This window comes from Numida meleagris, chromosome 1 (assembly GCF_002078875.1).
Source record: "Numida meleagris isolate 19003 breed g44 Domestic line chromosome 1, NumMel1.0, whole genome shotgun sequence".
NCBI classification, from domain to species: Eukaryota; Metazoa; Chordata; class Aves; order Galliformes; family Numididae; genus Numida; species Numida meleagris.
Window position 1 is genome coordinate 100,887,859 of NC_034409.1, and position 23,407 is coordinate 100,911,265.

Consider the following 23,407-nt stretch of genomic DNA (forward strand, 5'->3'; position numbering starts at 1 on the left):
TGGCGGCGGGGCCGCCCCGTCGCTGCCCGGCCCCCGGCTCTTCCCCGCCTCCCCGGCTTTGTCCGCCCCGGGGCAGGGCAGGTCCTCCGCGACCGTCGGGGGGTGAGGCGCTGGGCTGTTGCCCGTCCTCGCCCGCCGGGCACCGGGAAGCTTGGCGGAGCTCTCCAATCTCGTAAATGAAAGCTCCCACCCCCTAGTTTTGTTTTGTTTTTTATCTTTTCCGCTGCTGGGATCAGTAATACACCTTGCTGGGAACCACAAAGGCAGCATCAATGCACGGAACGTGATGTACGTGCGAGATACCGTCTACGGTAGTGACAACAAAATGGAACCTGTCCAGGCGTGACCGCATGTGCCCGCCCTGCTCCCAACAACAGGGCCGTGAGCAAGCCCCAGGCCAGCCCCACCCTGCTGCTCACTATTGAAGTTGCTCTGTGATAAGACCTGAACTGTAATCTCCAAAGTGTTTTTCAAGAGTGATTTTTGATAACCATTTAAAATGCTGCTGCAATTAACCCCGTGCAAGAATTCCCATCAACGGGGCCCAGAGGCCAAATGTTTGCCCCATGGTCTCACAGAACAATAGGGCCGAGTCTGACCTTATGCATAGAGTCACGAGTCAAGGAATGCACTTTGGGACACTGAGGTATGCACGCAAAAATGAGAAAAATCCACAGGTGTTTCTGCTCATAAAGGGCTTCCTGCTGTTGGCAGCTTGGACGGGAAGGCTGACACAAAAATATCATGGTTTTTTTTTTTTTAAAAAAGGTTCAGCTATTCTACTCCATTGACAACCCAACCCCCAAAGTACTGCGTCAGATCAGCCGAAAGCCAGTTGTGTTTATCAGTGCACAAATGTTTTTAAAATATATGCCTGAATCTAATCATCGACAAAGAAAACCAACTCTTTATGTTTTAACTGCCCTGCAGTATGAATCCCTTAGTTTATGTAACAGCGTGAATAAAAGGAGATTTCAGTTATGTGTTAGCCATGGCAAGTAAAACTTAGGCCAGGTGCACAACTTCATGTCAAAGTGATCACATCAGCTCCCTGTGTCCTGCTTGGTCACAGGCCAAAGTTTGTTCCTGAATAACTCCTTGAAAGAATAAAGCAGTTTTGCCATCAGACAGCAGTAAAGGAAAAGCATTTATTCTTTAAAAACAAGATTCAGATCGGGTGGGTAAATCCTAGCACCTCATCTCCAGGTTTTTAATTTTAATTAATCATCTCCAATCACCATACCAGACTGTCTCAGGAAAAGCTTTTGTTGGTATTTATTTTCTTCTGTTTTCCTTCCCTTTGTGTTTCTTTCCCTTCCAGATTCCTTCCCCTTGCATCCCCCTTCCCTCTGTATCTCTCTCAGCATGTCACATTTCAGCATTACCCAAAAATGTTGGGTACAATTGCCCAGTACGTGCAGACCAGTGTAGTACATTTGAATTCAGTACTGATTTGCACATAAAAAGCTTATGAACTTCGTGAATTTTTTTTTTTTTTTTTAATGTCAGTGTTGGTTAAGTTCTTTGTATCTCTCACAGATTCCTCAGCCCTATTACCTCAATGCTGTCCTTTGGACAAATGACTGAGGCCCATCTGACAACAGGAAAAACGGGAAGGTGTGCTCAACTTTTCTTCTACTCTATCTTCTTTGCACTACTCCCAGAATTTTGGACAACATTTTTAGAAGGCTGGAAGGAGGGAGCATGATTCCAAGGTGGTGTCAACTGCTCTGGGATGAGGTCAGGGTCTTGTGGGACCAAAAGCAATTTCATGTTTTCAGGCAGAGGTTTTAAAGGTAGACAGATTCATAGCAACGGGCAACAAAAGAGGGGAGATGTAGATTAGACATTAGGAGGAAATCCTTTCCTCAGAGAGCAATGAGGCACTGGCACAGGCTGCGCAGAGAAGCTGTGGTGCCCCATCCCTGGAGGTGATCAAGGCCGAGTTGGATAGGGCCCTGGGCAGCCTGATCTAGTGTCCGATCTACTGATTGGCAATCCTGCCTGCAACAGGGGGTTGGAACTAGATGGACTTTAAGGTCCCTTCCAACCCAAGCCTTTCTGTGAAAAGGTGAGAACTAAGGCCCTATCCATGACAATCCTTACAAATCACAGCCTCACATGATACAAAATAATTTCTGATCAGAAGTTGTTTTTGAAAGATGGTTTGAAAAGCATGTGGGATTGATCAAATGATGCTGTGTACCCACTCCGAAGTGCTTATCTTTAGGTGGAGTTCAAGGATAAAATCCCTCTCCCAGTGCACCAGTGTTTTGAAACTCACTACAATCAAGCATTTCTGTCTTCAGAAGCTTAATTAGCAGTTTAGAAACAGTAATTATCACACGAAGAGCACTAGAGGAAACTTAATAGAGAAAAAGCATATGCTTACGGTGAGCGTTTAGACTTTTTTTTACCTCTGCACTACCTCTAGAGAAATCACTTAAAAACAATTACCAGCATATTTTTTACACATACTGAAGATACTTCTTGTTGTATGCAGGCTGCTGGCTGGATGAGCGTGGGGAATGATAAATCCTCTAGACATTTTCCAGCATGAAACCAGCCAAGCAATTCCTCAGCATCTCCACAGAAGCCCAAGAATACTGTGTGGCAGCAGTGGAGCTGCTGATTTTGGCAAACTCATCATTCTGGAAGGAGGGGAGCTCACAAATACATCTGTTAAGCTCTGCCCTATGTTATCCTGTACCAGCGTAGAATCTTAGAATCATTAAGGTTGGAAAAGACCTCTAGGATCATCTTGTTCAACCATCAGCCCAAGCCCACCATGCCCACTGACCATGTCCCTCAGTGTCACATCCACATGGCTCTTGAACACCTCCAGGGACAGTGACTCCACCACCTCCCTGGGCAGCCTGTGCCTCACTGCTCTGTCTGAGAAGAAATTTTTCCTAGTCTCATCTGCCCTGTGTTAGCTACATCTGAGCTGCTCCTCCTGCATCTGAAAGGTTTGTGTGGGTGCTTGTCTGCCATGATTGTTGTCTGTATGCACTTTCATACCTACCAAAAGCATAAATGCCACCCTTGTTTTTCTGCAAGTTCCTTGTTTCAATGTCTAGGCAACAGTGTACTTCAGATCGCAAATATGATTTCATTGTACATTTAGTATCTTCTCTGTTCCTGTGTCATGAAAGAATCACCATAATTAGCTGATGGAGATCAAGCTCCAGCCTCTGCTGAAGTTAATGAAAGGCTTCCCAATGACTCCACCATTAGCCAGACCTGGCCTTTAATGTCTGATTATGTTCTGTCTCCTTATACTTATCTCACTACTGGTCAAAAAGTCTTAATCTTTTCTCCTCCTTTAAATGAAAGTCTTTTCACACTTCTGATCAGTTTCATTGCCATTTTGGGAAGCTCTTTCTGCTAGATCTTTTTCTGAGGATGGCCTAAATACTGAATACAACATTTAAAATTGATTTTCAATGTCAAATTCTGTCCTTCTCTGACAAAGTGCCATGCCTTTTCCTTAATACTCCATTAGCATGCATTAGCTCTATTGCAGCATTGGCATATAGTTAGTTTCACACTATTAATGGCTATAACATAAATGTACATGCTTCCTTTCTTTTTCAAAATGTTGTCTGTGATTACGTTGCTTATCTCCATAAAAGCCACTTTATTATCTCTTTCAGGGTTTCAGATTTCTGCCACTATCTTTGACATTGGAGAATTTATCACCAAGCTCCTAGGACGCTACTGGACTGTTTATCTTCTCCACAGACTTCCAGTCTCTGTCATATGATGGATGTGCTAAACACTCCTGCATGTTGCTGTGTAAGGCTCAGAGAGCACATTGCAGGAAATAATTCCTGTGCAACAAGCAACATATCATAGGGCCCCTTCAGTTACATCTGCCATGTGAAGGTGGATGTAATCTCTACTTGATAGTGGTCAAGTTCTATGGAATAGAATGATTCTGCAGGTAGAAATGCATTCTTTATTCCTGCAAGCATACATAAAAGACAGAGAAATCTTTGCCTACATTTTGGATACTGAATAGCTCAAGAGAGCGGAGGAAATACGTGTATGTTTTGTTTACTTTTTGCAAGTCAGACATTTCCCTGTTCATGTCATCTCTTATGACACTTCAAGCTTTTGCCTGCTGGAAGGGAACTAATAGAATACCTTTAGCATTGTTTCTACCAGGAGCAAGGTGTGTCTCACCCTCCTGGTTGAGCATCAGGCAGTGTTTTATCCATCTACTGAAAGGCTAACTTTCATTCAGACTTGAACAACATTATTCAGAAATACAGGCACTTGTGTTCTTTATTGCTTTCCTTAATGAAGCATTTATTTAATAAACTAATCAGTAGTGCTTGGTAAAGCCTAGCAAGCACCCACAACATCTGTGGAAAATTCCCTAGTCACAGAAGTCTTGAGTTTAGGCCTTAACACTGATGTGTTCTCTCTTCCAAACTCCCTCCTGCTCAAACAATCTTTTTTTTTTTCCTTCTTTTTTTTTTCCCCAGTTCTGTATCAGAATTCAGAATCTGTGTAATAAAATTTCTTCAATATCTGTATGTCTTTTGAGGATGTATGATTTAATCGGATCAAAATTAGAAATAGAATAAATTAATCCAAACTAGACTTTCACTTCCTTCTGAAATTAAGGATTAGGTGTTAAATACTGATCTATGACATAAAATCTGTTAAAATTACTTAACTCGAACTAAAAGGCTCTAGAAGAAGTAGTTTATCATCTGAATAACAATCCTCTTTTTTCTATTAATTGAAGAAAATTTCAGTTTTTTTTTAATTTGAAAATTTTATCTTGCACGTGGTTATAGAGGACAATATTTAGCTTTTGTGAACAGTATCTGGTTTTGGAATGACAGTAGGTGAGGAAGATGCTTAAGTGGATGGACAAGCAGCTGGAGATTACCAAAGTAAAATTTGTTCACAATGTCCTGGTTGCTATTATTTTTCACATTTCATCTCCAGAACATTTTCAAAGATCAGGCAAAGCTTCGCTTACTAGGATGGAGAACTCCGTACCCAATTATCTCAGTGACAGGATAAGCAATGTACACCAGGAACCAAGCAAATCTCCATAGTTAGTCAGAAGCTATTATCAACAGCCAAGATTTAGCATTATTCTAAAACTACTTAGTTCTGTAGCCTTAGGAAAATTCTGGGGATCCAAGAATATGCTGATTCAAAGATGACCATCTAGATCTAAAATTTTGTCCTGGAATTTTTAAATGTTATCCTTTCTTTGTAGAAATATTTGTAGAAAATCTTTAGAAAATACTAAATGTTATTTCTTCTTCAATGAAGTTGGCTGTTTACGAGCATACAGTTCTGTGCTGTAACCATCCTAGGAAGTATTGGTCTCTCTCCCGTTCACTGCAAACAAAGCTAAACTTGAAGATGTGGCAAAGTTTGAAATTAAAGAACTATTTTCAAGAAGCAGATGATGAATATCCCACTTAAAGAAATAATGAGCTCTGTAGTCTTCATTTTCTGCTCCAAACAGAATGCTTTCTTAGTTTTAAGAACCATTTTGAGCACAGGCATGATACCTCTATCTTTCAATGCCGAGTGAGATTTTAAAAGCTTGTGCTGGGGATAGATAGATGAAAGTTTCATCAGTTTCATCCTTCACCATCAATTACTGGTGAAAGATGCATTAGTATCTAAGGAAGAGCTCTGTCTGCTATTGTACACTTTGTCTTACAAAGTCCGCTCTGATATTTACCTAACATATCTTGTATTATCTCAGTTTGTCTTTGTTATTTAGCACGTATGATAAGAGCAGAATTGAAGGCATGATAGGAAGGTGTCTTTTTTTTCCTCCCACTCATATAATGAACCTACTGAAATGATTTTTCCTAAGGAATGTACAGTGTAAACAGCCAAATGTCATCTTTTCCTTCAGCATCCAGCACACAGAGTAAGTAGCCTTAAGTTCTTGTATCAGTGTCTATTGTAATTATTGATGCTTGGCTAGTATTTGTGACCTTCAGAGAACTTTGGCTTTTTGAAAAATGCCACAGAATTTACTTTTCTTGATAAACATAACTATGAAGGAAAATGTTTTATGGAAACCAAAAGCCAACAAATGCTGGACTGTGACATCTCAGCCTGTAGGTAAACTGGATTACAAATTACTACACTTATTTACTTGAATAAGCAAATAGCAGAAACCAGCAAAGATGAGCAGCAAATAAAGAGGAGCACACTGGGTAGGTATTGTAGCTTATTGTATTCAGAAGGGAGGAAATAGTTATTCTGCTGATCCTTTAGTCCCTGTCCTACAGTTATAAGAGTTGAAACGGATTGTATTCCGTAGTGCTATGTTCTTACATATTTTCTTAGGCAAAGATAACTATTTTTCATTTTTAATGTGCTGTCCTTTGTATAACATCATTGTAATCCTCATGGTTACAACAAAATATGCAGGGCTGTCATGCTGTTGTCTGTGTTGCTTGAACTTGACAGGAACCATTACACTGGAGAAAGCGCAACTCTTTTGCTTGAAGCATAGGGCAATATAAACATTGCCAGTCTGAAAGGAGAATGATCTGATGTGCTGCTTGTGGTGGAGTGCATTTAGCCCAGCAGACATTCAGTACTCATGAACCCTACGTCATTCTCTTCAGAATCCTATTTCTCAAATTGAGACTGGAGAATAGTAGTTAACAACATTATTTTATTAAGCTCTCTCACAAGAAAAAAACTTGGTCACTGTTAGCTGGAGTGAGTGTCTTGCCTTTCAAAATTATTTTGGCCTGTGCAGCCACACTTCACACTCTTACATAAAGTAAGTGGGACAGCAGTAGGAAACAAGGAGTTGGTGGGATGGGAAAGAGAAAGAAACCCAACTACTGTAATTACAGTTCTGCAGCTATGGAAGGGCTCCAGATCATGTCTGATAGCTGCTACCTTTATTTGCTTCAGTGCTTGGTTTGCTCTAGTCACAGTGCAGTTGTTCTTCCTTGAGCAACTTTAGGACAACCCTCTTATATAAGGGTGCTTTCAGAAGTGACAGCATGCTTTATTGAAAAACAAAACAAAATGTTCTAAACTTTTTTGTTAAAGGAGATGAAAAATCTTTTGGAGCAGAGTAGAACTCATTCAAACTGAAGGCAGAGACAGGAGTCAAGACAGCACCATCCATATTCAGGAGTGTTCTTAATCATCATCACCAATGGCATTGGAATTACTATTCAGACTGCACACTCATTAGCACCTTGGCAGCCTGCTAGTTCACTAGAACTGGCAAATAGAAACAAGTACTTGGTATTAATAAGCTGCAGGAAGAAAACATCCTCAAAATTGCTAGATATTTTTCAGCTTCCCAAAAAAGCTCAGCTGAATAACCTTCAATTTTCCATGCTGTATAAAAGCATCTTCGTACTGATCCCCATAACATACAGTACATTAGAATAAAAATACTGCTAATACTTTGGCAGTGGTATTTCTGCTCCCTGACCAGTGAGAAACTGAGATAGAGAGACTGCATAACTTTTGGAACTCAACCAGAGTAGTTAGTGACAGAATCGAGATTTGAACCTAAATGATCCTGAGCCCCTTCTTCAGGTGCAATCATGAATGTTACCCTGCGAAGAGAATGAGGAATATCTGGTATGCTAGCTTCATCAACAGATTCTAGTGAGAAACTTAAGACAAAACTGGCAATGCACTGGCTACACAAATAAATTAAAAAGCTACTTCAAGAACTATGACTCTGTTATGGTTCTAAATGCAGAGGTTGGTAATGCCTTATAAAAACTATAAGCATGTTCTTTTTTCTGGTGATATGTTAAATGTATATATATGAAAACATGTTTACATTCATATGAACACACACACACAAATATATATATATATATATTCCATATATATGGAATATATACCAGGCTCTGGAACAGGTTGCCCATAGAGGTGGTGGATGAGACATTCAAAGTCAGGCTGGACAGGGCTCTGAGCAACCTGCTCTAGCTGCATATATCTCTGTTCACTGTAGGGGCATTGGACTAGATGACCGTTAAGGGTCCCTTCTGACTCAAACAATAATGTGATTCTATGATTCTGTGTTTTTGTTCTGTTCTCTAGATGGTAGGTAATCCCGGTCCTTACCCTCTCACTTGCAAGCCTCACAAAGTGTTATATCAAGAACTTGCGAGAGTGAACAGTGGGATAAGTCTCCTCCATAGCAGATATCAGGGAAAATTGGGGTTAGTTGGGCTGTTTTTTGGCTGTGTGGACTTTGGGTGCGAGAACAGTGCAAGATGCTTGTTGTGGAGACCCAGTGCTTCCAGCTAAGGCAAAAAGGCTATGTCCATGGGAAGCACTGGAAGATTAAAGCTCACTCTTCTGTGAAATGTTCCATAGTCATCTCACAATGACTTCTTGCAATAATGACTTGCTGGAATCAAAGAGCTTTTAGCGCAATTAAAAAATACGGTTGATAACAAATGGTCTAACAAATGGCAAATATACTTTCTTTATTCTTCCCAAACACTTGGGTCTTTGGAGGTCTAGCTCTCTCCCATAGTGTTCAAACCTTGCAGACTTTTATTTAAACAACAGTATTTGAAGTGGAAAACATTTTCCAGAGATTTAATGGCAAGCCCTAATATTTCAGGTGGTCCATTTTCAAGCAGTGACACACTTTTCATGCCATACTTTAACTTTGGGAGGGGGTTCAATCTCTTAATGTTTGTTTTTTTTAGAGTCTTTCTTTTGAATTGAAAGGCAGCTTGCATGCAATGTCCCCCTTGCCAGCAGCACAACAGCTGTTGATTGTGTTCTTCAGAGTTCATTGTGTGGTGACAGAAGATTTGGAACTGGAAAACTGGTTGGAACAACACAAGAGTATAATCATAAGGGGGGCACTTATAATCAAGCCAAATACAGTTTTAAAACTGAAAAATGAATTTTTTCCAGAGTGATGAAAAACTTAGTAATATGGATTTAAGCAGTTACACCAAGAGATTACTAACTTAATCAGAAGAGAAGGCATCTTTGTGCTCATTTATATTTAATTGCATCTATCCAGAGTGATCTTGTTATAATGGATCTCACAGTGGATTACTGAGTGTATAATTATTACATTTTTTTCCTAAAAGGTACAGAAAAAGTGACCTTTTTCCTCATGTTCTAATCCACATGCACTGGATATGTAGTAGCAACATTTAATCAAGTACTTCAACCCTCACCCCTAGAGACACTCTTTCTGAAGCTCCTATTTCAATATCGAAATGGTTCAATTTATGAAAACTATTCCTGTACAGAACTTTGTCTTCATGATGTTATGAAAGCAACGGTCTGTGCACACTTAGGATCCCAGGAAGGTAAGCAACAGAGGATGAAGTGAAACTCCATATCCTTGTGTTGAAAATTGTGTCTCTGCAGGTATTAGTTTAGCCATTCAGCTTGTCCATGTGCCAAATGTAGAAGGTATGTTTTTTTTCTGAGAACGCACCAATGCGGTTATGTAATTCACTTGCAGGAGAGCTGGCTGAACTCCCTACCAACTCAGGACAATTCCAGTGAAGAACAATGGAATTATGTAAACACGGATGTCTGTAACTGAGGTCAGTCCTATCAATACCTAACACTAGAATTGCCTCCAAAAGAAGCCACTTCTTTATCCACTCGTTCTGCTACTCTGCTCCTTGTATTCACTTCTGTTGTGCTGACTTGGGAATGGGTTGGATTGTCTAGTGAACAGAGCTGGGGAAACTGCTCAGAGGTAACCATTGCTTCCTTTTGTTAAAATTATTTTTTTAACTTTTCTGGTTGAGTGATCTTCTGAGAGCAAAATGAGGCCAGATGACTATGCAAGAGACGAAGTATTTAATAACCGTATCCATATCCATTTCCTTTGCTGTATCTGGAGTCTCTGTGCACCTAAGATACCAGCATTCTATATTGTATTCATTATTTCTCTTCCTGTCAGACATTCGTGTGATAAAGTATGAGTTTGAAATTCCATTCGCTTTTTTGTGGTGATCAGAGGTAATTATTGTAACTGGTTGATGACCAGTGAGGGTCACTTTAGAGAAACCAGCTGGAAAGGAGAAGCTATAGAAGGTCATTTTAATCAAATCATCTCCTGAAAATTTTCTCCAAAGGTCTCTTACTTTTAGAAGTATACTCAGTTGGCAATGCAACACTGATTAAAAAAAAATTAGCAATGAATATAAGTAATCTCAAAGACATTTCACAGCCTATGCTTAAGTTAACAAGTCATTAGTCAAAATATAGTGATTGTCAATAAAAATTAGGATTTGTAGACAGTTATCACATAATGATTGATGTTTTCTCTATTCATAGCAGAAAATATTTTACCAGTAAAAAACAGTTGGCATCTTAATTATAACCACTGTATTTTACTAGCTGGCTGAATGCAGTTTTACTAAAACATACAAGAAGGAAGCTGGCACATGTAATCCGTAAGTTCATAACCATAACTCTTGAAAGTAATACCATTTTGGCTTCCTGATCAACAATATCTGTATCTCTATGCCACGCAGTCAAGGAGTGACCTCCTCAGGAAACAGTGATATTCTTCTAACTCCTGTTTGACAAAGATATCTTTACAGAGGTAGTTATGGCATGTGGGATAAAAATAAATAAATAAATTCAAAATGTCCATAAAAAAAGTAGTGCTCCTGAGGGTTAGGTAAATCCTATTTTAGCATTCAGATAAGAATTCCTTTGAATTCATGAAAGATATTTGAGATATGCCACTCATGTCTGGAATTTTTGTCTAGAGCCTCTGCTGATGTAAACAGCCATAGTGCCACTAAAATCTAAGCAGTTACACCAGTCTACGGCAAATAATGATCTAGCTCATGATGTTTATACACAAAGCCCGCAGAAGGCACAAACTGCAGTAGTACATAAATGTGAACTCATAAGCTGGAAGATATTGAACCACAGGGTCAAATCCCAATTACTTTTTGGAAGCTGCAATGAGAAATTGAAAGGATAATAGAAACAGAGGGCTGAAAGTCAGAAAAAAAATGAGAGCTCTTCTGAGAAGGATTTCTTTCATGAGCTCCCCAGCATTTGTATTCATTGTTTATCAAACAGTAAATTAAATCGTCCAATAACAGCTACCCACAGAGTACTTAGTTCTCTATTGTTTTGTTAGATATGCTGAAAACCATCAATAGAATCTGCAATGGAAAGTAAGTTATATCATAAAGCTGAAATTATACAGGTATAATAAATCAATAAGTAATAAATTTAAATGTATAATGCTTTTAGCATTGTCAGCATGACAGTAGGAGAAAGAAAGAGCTTTTGATAACAAGTTTGCTGATGAGCTTGTGCTGTAGCAATAAACATCATAACCAAAATCCAGAGAAGAAATATGTTGGTCATCTGGCTTCTAAGACTTTTCTTATTGTTTGTTCTGTTATTATACTTGGATAAAAGAAGAACGTACTAATATGCCATGCAAGTGAATGTATACTTCATGGTAGCATCCATGTCTGAAGGTTGGAATACAGCTCAGTATGTCCAAAGCTATTTGTTATTTGGAAGAAGAAAGAGAATCAGCACCATCCACATTTTCTGGAATAGAACACAGGTAATTTTACAGATTTTAATAGGCTTTGATTTTAAAGGTCTGTTTCTGGAAAGGGCTTTTTTTTTTTTTTTATTAGTGTGATTATTGCTATTCACTCTGTTGAGCAAAGAAAAAAAACAACACAGTACATTACTTTGAGCCCAAGGATTCCTGCTCAGTTTGTTCTTCAAATTCTACCATTCATCACCACCATCCTCCTAGTTTCCAAATGCATCTTGCTTAAATTCTATTTCACAAAGGTTCCACAAAAACCTTTAAAAAATACATATGAAAATGCAGCTTGTTATGCTGAGGGAGGACAGTGTCAAAAATCTACAATGACATTTCACTCATCTGTCAAACCTAACTGCTTTTCTTACTCTTGACAGGAAATGACTTGTCTAATTGTTGTAAACTGCTTACAGCTCTCTGGAATATGATGGATCTGGGCATTTGTTGATTTGAGCATACTTTTATTCTGTACAAACTTAAAAATAGGGAGAAGCCTCTTTTTTTGGTATTTCTAGGAATGGTTCAGCCTCTTCCGGTAGTATGAGTGTGATACTTATTTGATCAAGTTAAGCTTGTGCTTAAAAACATTGTTGGATCAATGTTTAAGTATTATGACTATTTAGGCACTCTTTTCTCATGTACCGGTCTTTTTACAATAGAAGTCCTACACATTTTATAGAAAATTATCCTATTTTAAGTGCCATTTTAAGGCATTTTAATTTGCATATATAATACAATTAGTAAAATTGATAGATTTTGGAAGCCTCTAGAAATTATTTAAGTGTGATTATTCTTCAGTGGCGATGTCTTCAAAATTCGCAGAATGGTTGAGATTGGAAAGACATTCTTGCGGTCATCCGGTCCACCTCTGCTCAAGCAAGGCTATTTAGAGCAGGTTGTCTAGAGGGCTTTTGCATATCTCCAAGGAGGGAAACTCACAACTTCTCTGGGCAACCTGTACTGCTGCTTAGTCAACCTCACAGTAAACAAGTGCTTCCTGATGTTCGGACAGAAACTCCTGTGTTTCTGCTTGTGCTCACTGTTTCTTGTCCTGGGCACCACTGAAAAGAGCTTGGCTCTATCCTCTTTGCACCCTCCCTTCAGATATTTATAGACATTGTTAAGATACTTCCTGAGCTTAATCTAGGCTGAAGAGTACCAGCTCTCTCAGTCTTTCCTCGTATGAGAAGTGCTATGGACCCATCACCATTTTAGTGGTGGCCCTTCATTGGACTCTATCCAGTATGTCCATGTCTCTCTTGCACTGAAAAGCTTAGAACTGGGCACAGCACTCCAGGTGTGGCCTCATGATTTCTGAGTAAAGAGGAAGAATCACCTGTCTTTACCTGCTGGCAACACTCCTACCAATGGAGCTCCAGATAACAAAAGCTTTCTTTGCAGCAAGGGCATGTTGCTGGCTGATGTTCATCTTGGTATCCACTGGGACCTTCAGATCCTTTTCTGCAAGCCACAGAGATGCTTTCCAGACATTACTGGTGCCTGGGGTTGTTCCTCCCCAGGTGCAGGACCTCACACTTGTTGATCTTCATGAGGTTCCTCTCAGCCTGTTTCACCAGCTTGTCAAGATCCCTCTGGATGGGAGCATGATCCTCTGGTGTGTCAGCCACTCCTCCCAGTTCTGTGTCATGTGCAAAATTGCTGAGCGTATGCTCTGTCACATTATCTAGAACATTAATTAAGATGTTATACAAGACTACATACAGTAATGACCCCTGCGATACATGACTGCTTACTGGTCTCCAACTAGACATCATTCTACTGATGACCATTCTACTGATCTAGCTGTTCAGCTAGATTTCAGTGTACTTCACTGTCTGCCCATCTAGCCTTTAAATTAACAGCTTATCTATAAGGCCTTAATGAAGTTCAGGTAGACAATATCCACTGCCCTCCCTTCATCTCCCAGGCTAGTCAATTCATTATAGAAGAAATGATCATAGAAATTGTATTAAGTAAACCCATGCTTAATGTTGGTTGACTTCAAGGGAAAAAAATGTGTGGAAGTATCTGCTAAATGAGGATGATCTTCATTCATAAAAACTTTCATCAAATGGCCCTGAAAACAAATGGAAAAGCTCAGAGGGAAAGCTGCCATATTCCTTTCTCTGTGCTGTAAGGCATCCATATCCAGCTCTTATTGGTTATTAGGTATTTTATATTTATCCTATCATTAGTCAGGAAAGGAACACCATAGGTTATACCTCTTTTCACATTATGGCAGATTGTTTTTGTGGCAGATTTCTATAACTCTTAAAATGCAGATATATGCTTCTCAGAATTGATTTGGGAAGCTTGGAGAAACCCCAAGAGAGGCATCAACAGAAGGAAATGAAGTGATGTACCCTAGACACAATCTTTGTATATCACTAAGACTTTCATGACATATTGGATAACATGTATTTATTCATGAACACTTCACTAACAACTCAAAATGTATGCTTCAGTTGATTAGATGAGATATATTGTTGCATACAAAGATGAACAAGAGTACTGTCTGTAGGAAACTTAATGGACTTGAGTGACTTTTAAAAATGGTAAATAAAAATTTGAATAAAAGGTATAATTGCCTATTTACCAGATAGACTAGAGTAACTTCTGTATTGTCATTCTGGTCTGATGAGTACATAATATGCTTTAAAAAAGCATAATTACATACTTAGCTGATAGACTAATAGCTCCATTGGGAGTAATTTTGCTCTATTAAGTATGAATAAATATGTATTTACCCAAGATGAAGCACTGCTAGTCTCCTGAATGAAGGATAAGAGTTGTTGCTTTCTACTTAAACATGAAAGAGTAATAATAATAAAAAAATAAAAGATACAGACAAGGGGGTGAAATAAAATATTTTTGCCTACTAAAATAACTACATAAAATAAATACAATGAAAAGATTTCACAGACAATAAAGCATTAAAACAGCACTTTTCCGGATTCTCCCCAGATACGGTCTTCCAGCTATAAATATTCACAGGTGAGAAAGAAATTCCCCTTCTATGGCAAGAACCAGAAAATAATTTCCTTCCTCACAGGACAACTTGTGCTACAGGGAAGAGATGGACCTGCCAGTTGGGACACATTTATTTCTCTACGGCTTGGGTAAATATCAAGAAGTGCTTTGAGGAGATAGCCCTTCCAGGTGTTCTGAGCAGCTGCATAAGCAGTTCCACACTGACCTGTTCCAGATACGGGAGATGCACCCAGTTCTCTTTGAATACACTAGAGAAATGGCCAGCATCCTTTTGCATCTCAAGACAGCTAGGTATTGTGAGTGTAATTCAACTGCCTGCTCCAAGTGGGGCTAACTTCAAAGTCAGATCAAGTTGATCAGGCATTGTACAATCAAGTTTTGAGGATTTCCAAGGATGAAGGTAGGGTAACTCACCCGTGCCAATGTGCCAATGTGAGAACCCCCCTATTGCGATCTGTTCAGCTTATGGCTATGTCCTTCTTCTGACTAGTGAACATTGCCTTCTATTCTTTTGCTGTGCATCTCCAACCATTCTGGCTCTGTCTCTTCTGTAAACCCTGGAATTCAACTGAAGAAGGCAAAATTGGTCCCCTTGAAACCATCTCTTCCCTAAGCTGAGCAAACCAAGTTTCCTTGGTTTGCACAACACATGCTCCAGCTCCTTTTGTCCTAACGGTCTGTCCCCAGACTTACTACAGTGTCTTCATATTTCTTTGTCAGTCCTCCAGCTGGGGTCTAAGAATTGCTGCATATAGGGGAAACATCACTTCTCTCAAGCTGCTGGTTATGCTTTTACTAATTTGGCCCAGTGTACAACACTGCTGCAAGGTTGCACTGCTGCTCATATTCAGCCTGTCAGTTACCAGCACCTCCAGCTCTTTCTCTTCAAATCTTAAAATTACAGAATCATAGAATACTTTGAGTTTGAAGGGACACATGAGGATCATTGAGTCCAAATCCTGGATCCACATATGACCACCAAAAAATCAAACTCTGTGTCTGGGAGTGTTATCCAAATGCAACCCTGTCCATGGCAGGGGGTTGGAGCTTGATGAACTTTAATGTCCCTTCCAACCCAAGCCATTCTGTGATTCTATTCTATGATTCTTGAACTCCAGCAGGTTGGGACTGTGACCACTGCCCTGACAAGCCTGTTCCATGCCCACCACTCTCTGATGAAGAACTTCTTCCTAATATTCAACCTGAATCTCCGCTGATGCAGCTCCATGATCTGTCAGGTCCTGTTGCTGTCAACAGAGAGAAGATGTTAGTGCCTCCTCTTCTCTGGGCTGAACAAAACAAGGGAGCTCATCCACTCCTTGCACGTCTTGCCCTTGAGGCCCTTCACTGTCTTCATAGTTCTCCATGTGCATTCAGTACATTTCTCTATTTAGCTGTATACCCTTGGACTCATATAATTTCCCTAATGAAAAACTACAATACTAAATGACCAAGAGTGTGATTTCCTGCACAGAAACTCAGGAAGATGAAGATGGCTCTCCATCATCATCAGGAATGCAAGCACTAAGATTGTTTTGATCCATTTACTAGTCCAAATCTAGATTATGCCAAGTCTAAGATACATTTAAACAATAAAAGGAGTTTATCTGCAGCTGGATTTTGACTCTTTTTTTTCCCAAGAGTTTGCTATGGAATGACGTATGATACTGAGAGTAGATGGCTAAAGGCGTTCATAGTGTCTAACAAAAGATGCATATGATAGAGCATAAGGAAGAGAAAAAAAACACTGTAATGCTCCCTCATTCTGAGATTCAGGCTTATTTTCTTTGATAATCCTTGAAAGGCTCTTTTTTTTGTATGAAATTGTCTCAATTTCTTTTTGAATCCCCGAGAACATTTATGGCACTCACAGGCTTCAGCGGTAATGGATTTCACTCCTGAGCAACACATGGTATAAGCTGGTAGCTTGTTTGTCTTCAGCCTGTTACTTTCATGATTCATTTGCTGCCCCTTTGTCTTTATACTGGAAAGCAGTGATTAATCAATCTTTATGCCTGTATTATCATGACTTTATAAATATCATAACTGTCATTTATCTTCTAGGCTGACAGGTTTTAGTCTACGTAATCTCTTCATGTATGGAAGCACCACACCTTAACTATCTTTGTTACATTTTGCTGCACCTTTTCTACTAGTACAGGATTCTCTTGTGATGGAGAGGGTGAGGGCTACACCTCCCACTGAGGATACAGCTACCGTGTAGATCTATACATGGAAAGCTGCCTGGTGGAAAGGGACGTTGGTGTACTGATGGACTGTCAGCTGAATATGAGCCAGCAGTGTGCCCAGGTAGCCAAGAAGGCCAGTGGCATCCTGACTTGTATCAGGAGTGGTGTGGTGAGCAGGACTAGGGAAGTGATCCCGCCCCTGTACTCAGCACTGGTGAGGCCCCACCTTGAGTACTGTGTTCAGTTTTGGGCACTGTCATGGTTTTATGATTTTCAGTTATTGGTATTCCACATCATAACATCATGTAGCGTATGTACCTGGTTCTCAGAAGAGAAGGACTACTACATTCCCCAGGGTACTTTGCTCCTCTGTTACCATTTCCAGCCAGAGGGAAAAGATAAAAACTTGCAGATCACAAGACCTCGTCCCTTTTTCCGCCTGTCTCTCGTCCTGGCAGCACCTCGCTCTCCAGCCGTCTTATCGTTGGTAGTAGAGTAAGGCCTACCTTGATTTTGGGACATTCTATCTCTCTGTATTAGATTTATCAGCTTAAATTGTAATTATATTGTATTATAGTGTGTTGTTTTGCATTCCGATATCTTATTTAGTAAATTAGTTTGTTTCTCCTCAGATTGTTGCCGCTGTTTTTGCTCTCAGGCCCATTTCCTTACCCTTTTTTCCGCTTTTCCCTTTCCCGGGGCGTGGGTCCGTGGTCCCCCATCCCATTCGTCATGGAACCAGGCCGAACGCCCATAAACCATTGACACATTCCTTTTTGGAACTGCTTTCCTACATGGTTGAGTATCAACTTCTACTTTTCCATTTAAGAAATTTCAATGAAAAAACATACGAGGATAAGAAATGGGCTATTTAATTACATTCTGTACTAAACCACCTACACCTGTACTCTAAATTTACTCAGCCTTTTTTTCCCCAGTTTCAGAGCTGCTAAAAACAGTAATTTTCAGCCTAATATAAACAGAAAGGTGCTGAACAGAAAAGGTAAATAATGTAGTCACTGCCAGTGCTGAAATAACTTAAAATACACATGGCCCTTCAAAGAACAGACAGTCCAAAAGATGACAAAATTCTGAAGCTCGTTGAAGAGAAAGAACACAGAATAAAGATTAAGGATTGCACTACCTCATTTCAAAAAGACAGAATTAAAATATGCCTTCCAATTCCCCCCCTTCCGGCTTAATTGAAATACCCCATTACCACAAAAGATGGACATCAACACAAGCACTACAGTACATATGCAATGAACTAGCTACAGGATACACGACAATACATCGCACTGTTGTAATTTCCATCAAACTGGGAGGATTCCTGCAGAGTTCTTCAGCGACTCATTTCAAAACCTATCCTATTTATTATCTTTTTCAATCGGTTAAGCACAAAGAGCGCAGGTGGTTGATGAATTCTTTGATAAAGTTGGTTAACTTAACAGGGCATGACTGGATCACAAATGGAGAACTGAACTATACAGAAGTATAAAAGAAGTGAAATGCAAGAATTCTGGAGTGTGATATTTTTAAAATTCTGCTTTACCTACCAGCTCATCAGTTGGAAACAGGATCAACTTTGGTGATCACAGCAATGACTGAGGCACTCACTTGGCATGACAGTGAAAGAGATGGCAATCCTGAGCTGCACTGGGGTGCACGTTCACCATGGAAATGTCAGTGCTACCATACTAGCTTCTGCTGAGAGCATGTGCAGAACACTGAGCATAGTTCTAGTCAGCCATGCTCAAGATAGATTAAACCCTAAATGGTACCAAGTCCAGCAAATAGTTAAAAAATGACTGGGGAAAACGTGGCATTTATTTTATCATTATTTAAAAAAAATGGAGAGGAAATAGGATTGCATTTACAAAAAGTTCCAATAAGTGCCAGAGAACATAAGTTATAATTTTCTTCAAAAGTAACACTGGCAAGTGAGTAAGTGGGTAAAAGCAACCATTAAGTTTAGAAATTAGACTTATTTCTTTTTAAATCAGAATTGCAAGATTCTATAATGGTTTTTCAACAAAAGTGGAAGGGGTTGAGAATTTAACTAACTTTAAGACAGACTAAGAAAAATATAGGATGCGCTTGCAGGGAACTAGACAGTGGTTAAGAGGGTCTTTTCTCACTTATTTCTCTGGAATTCTACTCTAATCTTCTGTAACCTAAGAAATCTTAATTCACCAATAGCCTATTTATCATATAGCACATGTTCACTTATTGTCTACCTATTTTGTTTTGTTTTCTTCTTTACTTCCTTTCCTCCTTCAGCACAGCATGCGGAACAGAGGCTTTTGTTGAGCTCTTCACAATGATGTCCAACATGACTACGTGTCTTGTTCTTTTTAAGTTTTAATGCATAGGCTGAATGGCTCTTAGAAAAACAGACTGTGAGCTCCTCTGCCAGAAGTGAACTATCTTTCCCCCTTGATGTGTGCCTGGAACATAAAACATCACAGATGCAAGTCACACTGAAGAAGAAGAGTGCCCTTTATTTCATTCTTACAAGATCTCATTCACACTGGCATTATGGTTCTTCGCTCTTCCATAACTTGCAAAGGATGAGGGACTCGGGCAGCACAGACACCCAGGACCAAAGGAACCTACTGTGTCATCAAAAAAACCTCAAGGAACACCATCTAAGAGACTCCTAAGTCAGGGAGATAGATGATCAAGACACCTATGCATATGACTATTTGATCTCTTTGAGCTGAGGTTCCATCTATTAAAATGAAGTCAAAAGAGAAGACTTTAGGGGAAAAAACTGCTATTTTTGGAAAACAATTTGCAACAAGGCTGCCCTTTCATCTCGTTTTCTTTTGTTGTTAATGCATCCAGAGCTGACAGAATAGATCAAAAGAAACATCAGAGAACAAATTAATCAAGCTCTTGTGCCAACATGGAGTGCTCACACCTACAGCATAATCCCACTTGAAGCCAGAAAAGGCCTGGAAATGCCAGCAGTACAGCGCTGTTCGCCAAAAATAACCAAGGATACAGTGTTGGGTACAGGCTTCCATCCTCTCCTCACCACCCCTGAAGATGATGCCTTCTTAACAGCTTTTTATCTTCTTGTAAGTTGTTCTGCATCACACCATAAATCAATAAGTAGCGACCAAATCACCTTCCTCAAGTCCCAGTCAGTGTTACAAGAGAAGACAAACTCCTGACTTGTGACTAATTATGGAAGAACTAGAACAGCTCAGCCACAGTGGTTAGAATTTCAGGTTGGATACTAGGAAAAATATCTTCTCAGAAAGAGTACTGAGGTATTGGAACAGTTGCCCAGGGAGGTGGTGTAGTCAGCATCCCTGGAGGTGCTCAAGAAATGTGTGGATGTAGCACTGCAGGATGTGGCTTAGTGGGTATGGTGGGTATGGGCTGATAGTTGGACTTGATGATTTTCACCTTAATGATTCTATGATTCTATGAAATGGAAGTAACAAGTAGCATGAGAGAAACTATATTCAAAAGACAAAAACAACAGACAAAACCTTCAGATATTTTACCTGTGGAAAGGTAGTATTCTGTAGTGGTCACTGATTCAATACTGACCTACTAGCTGTGAGCAATTTTAAGGATCTGAGGTAGTGACAGCAGCAGCACCTAATAGAAGAATATTAACTAAATGGCCAGAGATAGCTTTGCCTCTGCTACCAAACTCCCCAGTCCAATGCTGATATGACCGACAGATACAGCTGAAGGCTGGATCATGTTCATTTTGGCATTATTAAAAGCAGAACTGGTGAAAGGGGAGAAGAAAACTGAAGGCATCTCTTTTGTGTTCTGTAATTGACAGAGAATGATTGGCTGGAGGCTCAAATCCCCCAGGTCCCTCCAGAGTCATTTCCCCAGGACCGTCAGAGTCGTCCTGAGTGCACTTGCTGGGTTTGGCATCAGCGAGGTCCCTGCCCCAGAACTGAGGCCTGTGCATGACCAAAGGTCAGGCCAGGCCTCTGAGGGTGCCGAGATTGCGGGGCTGCACTAAGCACACTGCTGTCACTTCGCATTTTAGAGAAAAACATCCTATTTCCAAACTACTTTCTCTTTGTTTAATTATAACAGGGAGAAGAGCTGCTCTGAGATGGAGGTCGGCCACAGAGCCATTTCTCTGATGGGAAGTGGAGCTGGCAGGCAATTTCAAATTTCAGCTGCATCATTTCATCTGCCTTAACTCCCAAACCACTTGTGGCTCAAGTCCTTCCCAGGAAGTGCAACAGCACCCTCTCTGTAAGCAGACTCTCATATGATCATCTCTGATTTACAGAAAACGATGGAAAAAGGAGCTATTGAGGTCAAATGCTTTACTTGGAAAAATTCTTTGTACCCAAGACCACAGACAGTCTGAAAAAATCTCCAATCCACCACTGCACTGTTATACACTTAGTTTTGCAGTATGTCTATTAATTTGGGCACCTGTATCAACATTTTACTGAGTGGCACAAGCAGACCACTGAGGCAAAACTTCTTTGAAGAAACAAGTTTATTATATAAAATGGCCTCATGTTTAAAAACACAGATCATCATCAGCACTACCATCAGGTTATAAAGGGAAGGATCAGTAGCCCTAGGCTACGTTAACATCTTTCTGGTTTGGCAGACTTGCAGTGTTAGGATTAATCCAGCTGTTCCATGTTCATACATCCCTACTTGACTGTGACAAAGGAAGATACAGCTAACAAATCTAGAAAAGCTAGAGTTGGGCTGAGCACGTAAGAACAAAGAAGCAGAGTAAAACCAAACATTTCCAAATGGCATTAAGTCAAGAGAGACAATCAAGTACAGCCTGAGAAAGCTCTGGGGAGACCTGATAGCCTTTCAGTATCCAAATGGGGACTGTAAGAAAGAAGGGGACAGATTCTTCAGCAGAGTCTGCTGTGACAGGACAAGGGGAAATGGTTTCAAACTAAAAGAGGGGGGATTTAGACTGGATATAAGGAAGAAGTTTTTTACAATAAGGGTGGTGAGGCACTGGAACATGCAGCCCTGGGAGGGGAGTGAATGCCCCGTCCCCGGAGACATTCAAGGTCAGGCTGGACCGGGATCTGAGCACCCTGACCTAGCTGTAGGTGTCCCTGTTCACTCCAGGGAAGTTGGAGTAGATGGCCTTTAAAGGTTCCTTCCAACTCAAACAAGCCTACAATTCTAAGTACTACAAAGCACAAAGTGTGGATTGAGAAAGGCTGGGGATGGGCCTGCAAGAAGAGAACAATGACAAAAGAAGCCTTAGCCCAATATCCAGCTAATTGGAAATGATTTCAGAACGGAAGCGTTTTGGTAGAGGAGATGGAGAAGATAAATACTGATGCCTTGAACAGCAAATGGTCTTTATTTTCTACAGAATTCTGTAAATTATAAACATCTTGTGATTTTTTTTCCCCTTCGAAAAAACAGCAGCCTGCTCCTGAACAGTCAGATGAGGCCAGAAAAGCTATTAGCAGCTGTAGCACTCTTCAAATACTCTACAAGCTTGCAGAGGAGTCTCCAAGAATCCGAGCAAGATGCTTCCTTCTTTTCCTCTTCACTTCAGGATGGATCATGGAAACCGTTGCTACCACATGGCAAAACTTCACCTTGTACGTTGGTCCTTGGCCTAAAACCTTACGCTATTGCTACAAAGTTTGAAACTTAACAGGACATGTCATAGCACTGGCACGTTTGAGTTCAGTGAAATATTCTACTTTCAAGATTACACTGCCTCCTCCTTCCTATGACAGAATGCTTCTCAGACAAAATACAAAGCACCTTTCCCCTTTACAACACCAAGCATAACCTTCTAAAAGCTGGGCTTTCATTTCCCACCGGACTGTAAACATCAGACCACAACATTCTATAAAAACATGTAGAAAGATTATGAGACAGGCATCAGACCTTGTCTATATGAATGACACAGTAAGAAACATCTTTTTTAAAAGGATGGGCTACTGCTGGCCTTTTCCTAGCTACTTTCTGCAAACAGAATCTCTGTTCCCTCTGAAAGGAAGTCAAGTAGTTAAACCTAAAATACGTGCACAGAGATGGTCCAAGTTAAAAATCACTGCACAAACATTCCTATCTTCTATCTTCATACCAGGCTGCCACAAACATTCCAGCAGCTGTGCAGCAACCTCTATCAGGATTCCATTGAGGATTAAAAATAGCCTTCTAGCCAAGTTAGTTCTAATCTCCCAAAAAGTCATTCCTTGATCAGCTGATCACAAGCATCAATATTCTTGCATCTGCATAACAAAGCCTCTTCCAATGCAAGAGCTAGCAAAGAATGCATTCAAAACTATAGCCTAATTCAATAAACGGAATAAGAAGGGAAAACAAACAACAAAACAAAACAACAACAAAACAATAAATCAAAAGCCAGAAACCAGTAATACTGCTTACTTTTGACCCAGAAGTGGCTTCCACCTGAGATATGGCACAAATCACTGCTTTGGCAAATTGCTAAAAGTTACACCTACTTCCCTCATCTTGCAACAGACCAGGATTCTGATTACCAGAACACACTGCAGCATTTTAACCCACAGTAATACCAGTAACATGGAAGACGCAGTCCCAGTTTATTAGTAGGTTCTAATGCAGAAGTATGAAGACTGTATGCCAGTCATCCCTCTAGAAACTTGTTGGTAGAAGAATTAGGGGACTGTATACAGATTTTTTTTTT

At 40.1% G+C, this 23,407-nt stretch overlaps 1 long non-coding RNA gene across 1 annotated transcript in view; it reads left to right on the plus strand.

Annotated features, from left to right (window-relative positions):
- Nucleotides 9,625-23,407, plus strand: part of LOC110402091 — a 32,244-nt gene continuing 18,461 nt past the window's right edge. Inside the window, exon 1 of the long non-coding RNA XR_002440893.1 lies at nt 9,625-9,724. This is a non-coding gene — a long non-coding RNA (uncharacterized LOC110402091). The remainder of the gene's footprint in view (nt 9,725-23,407) is intronic.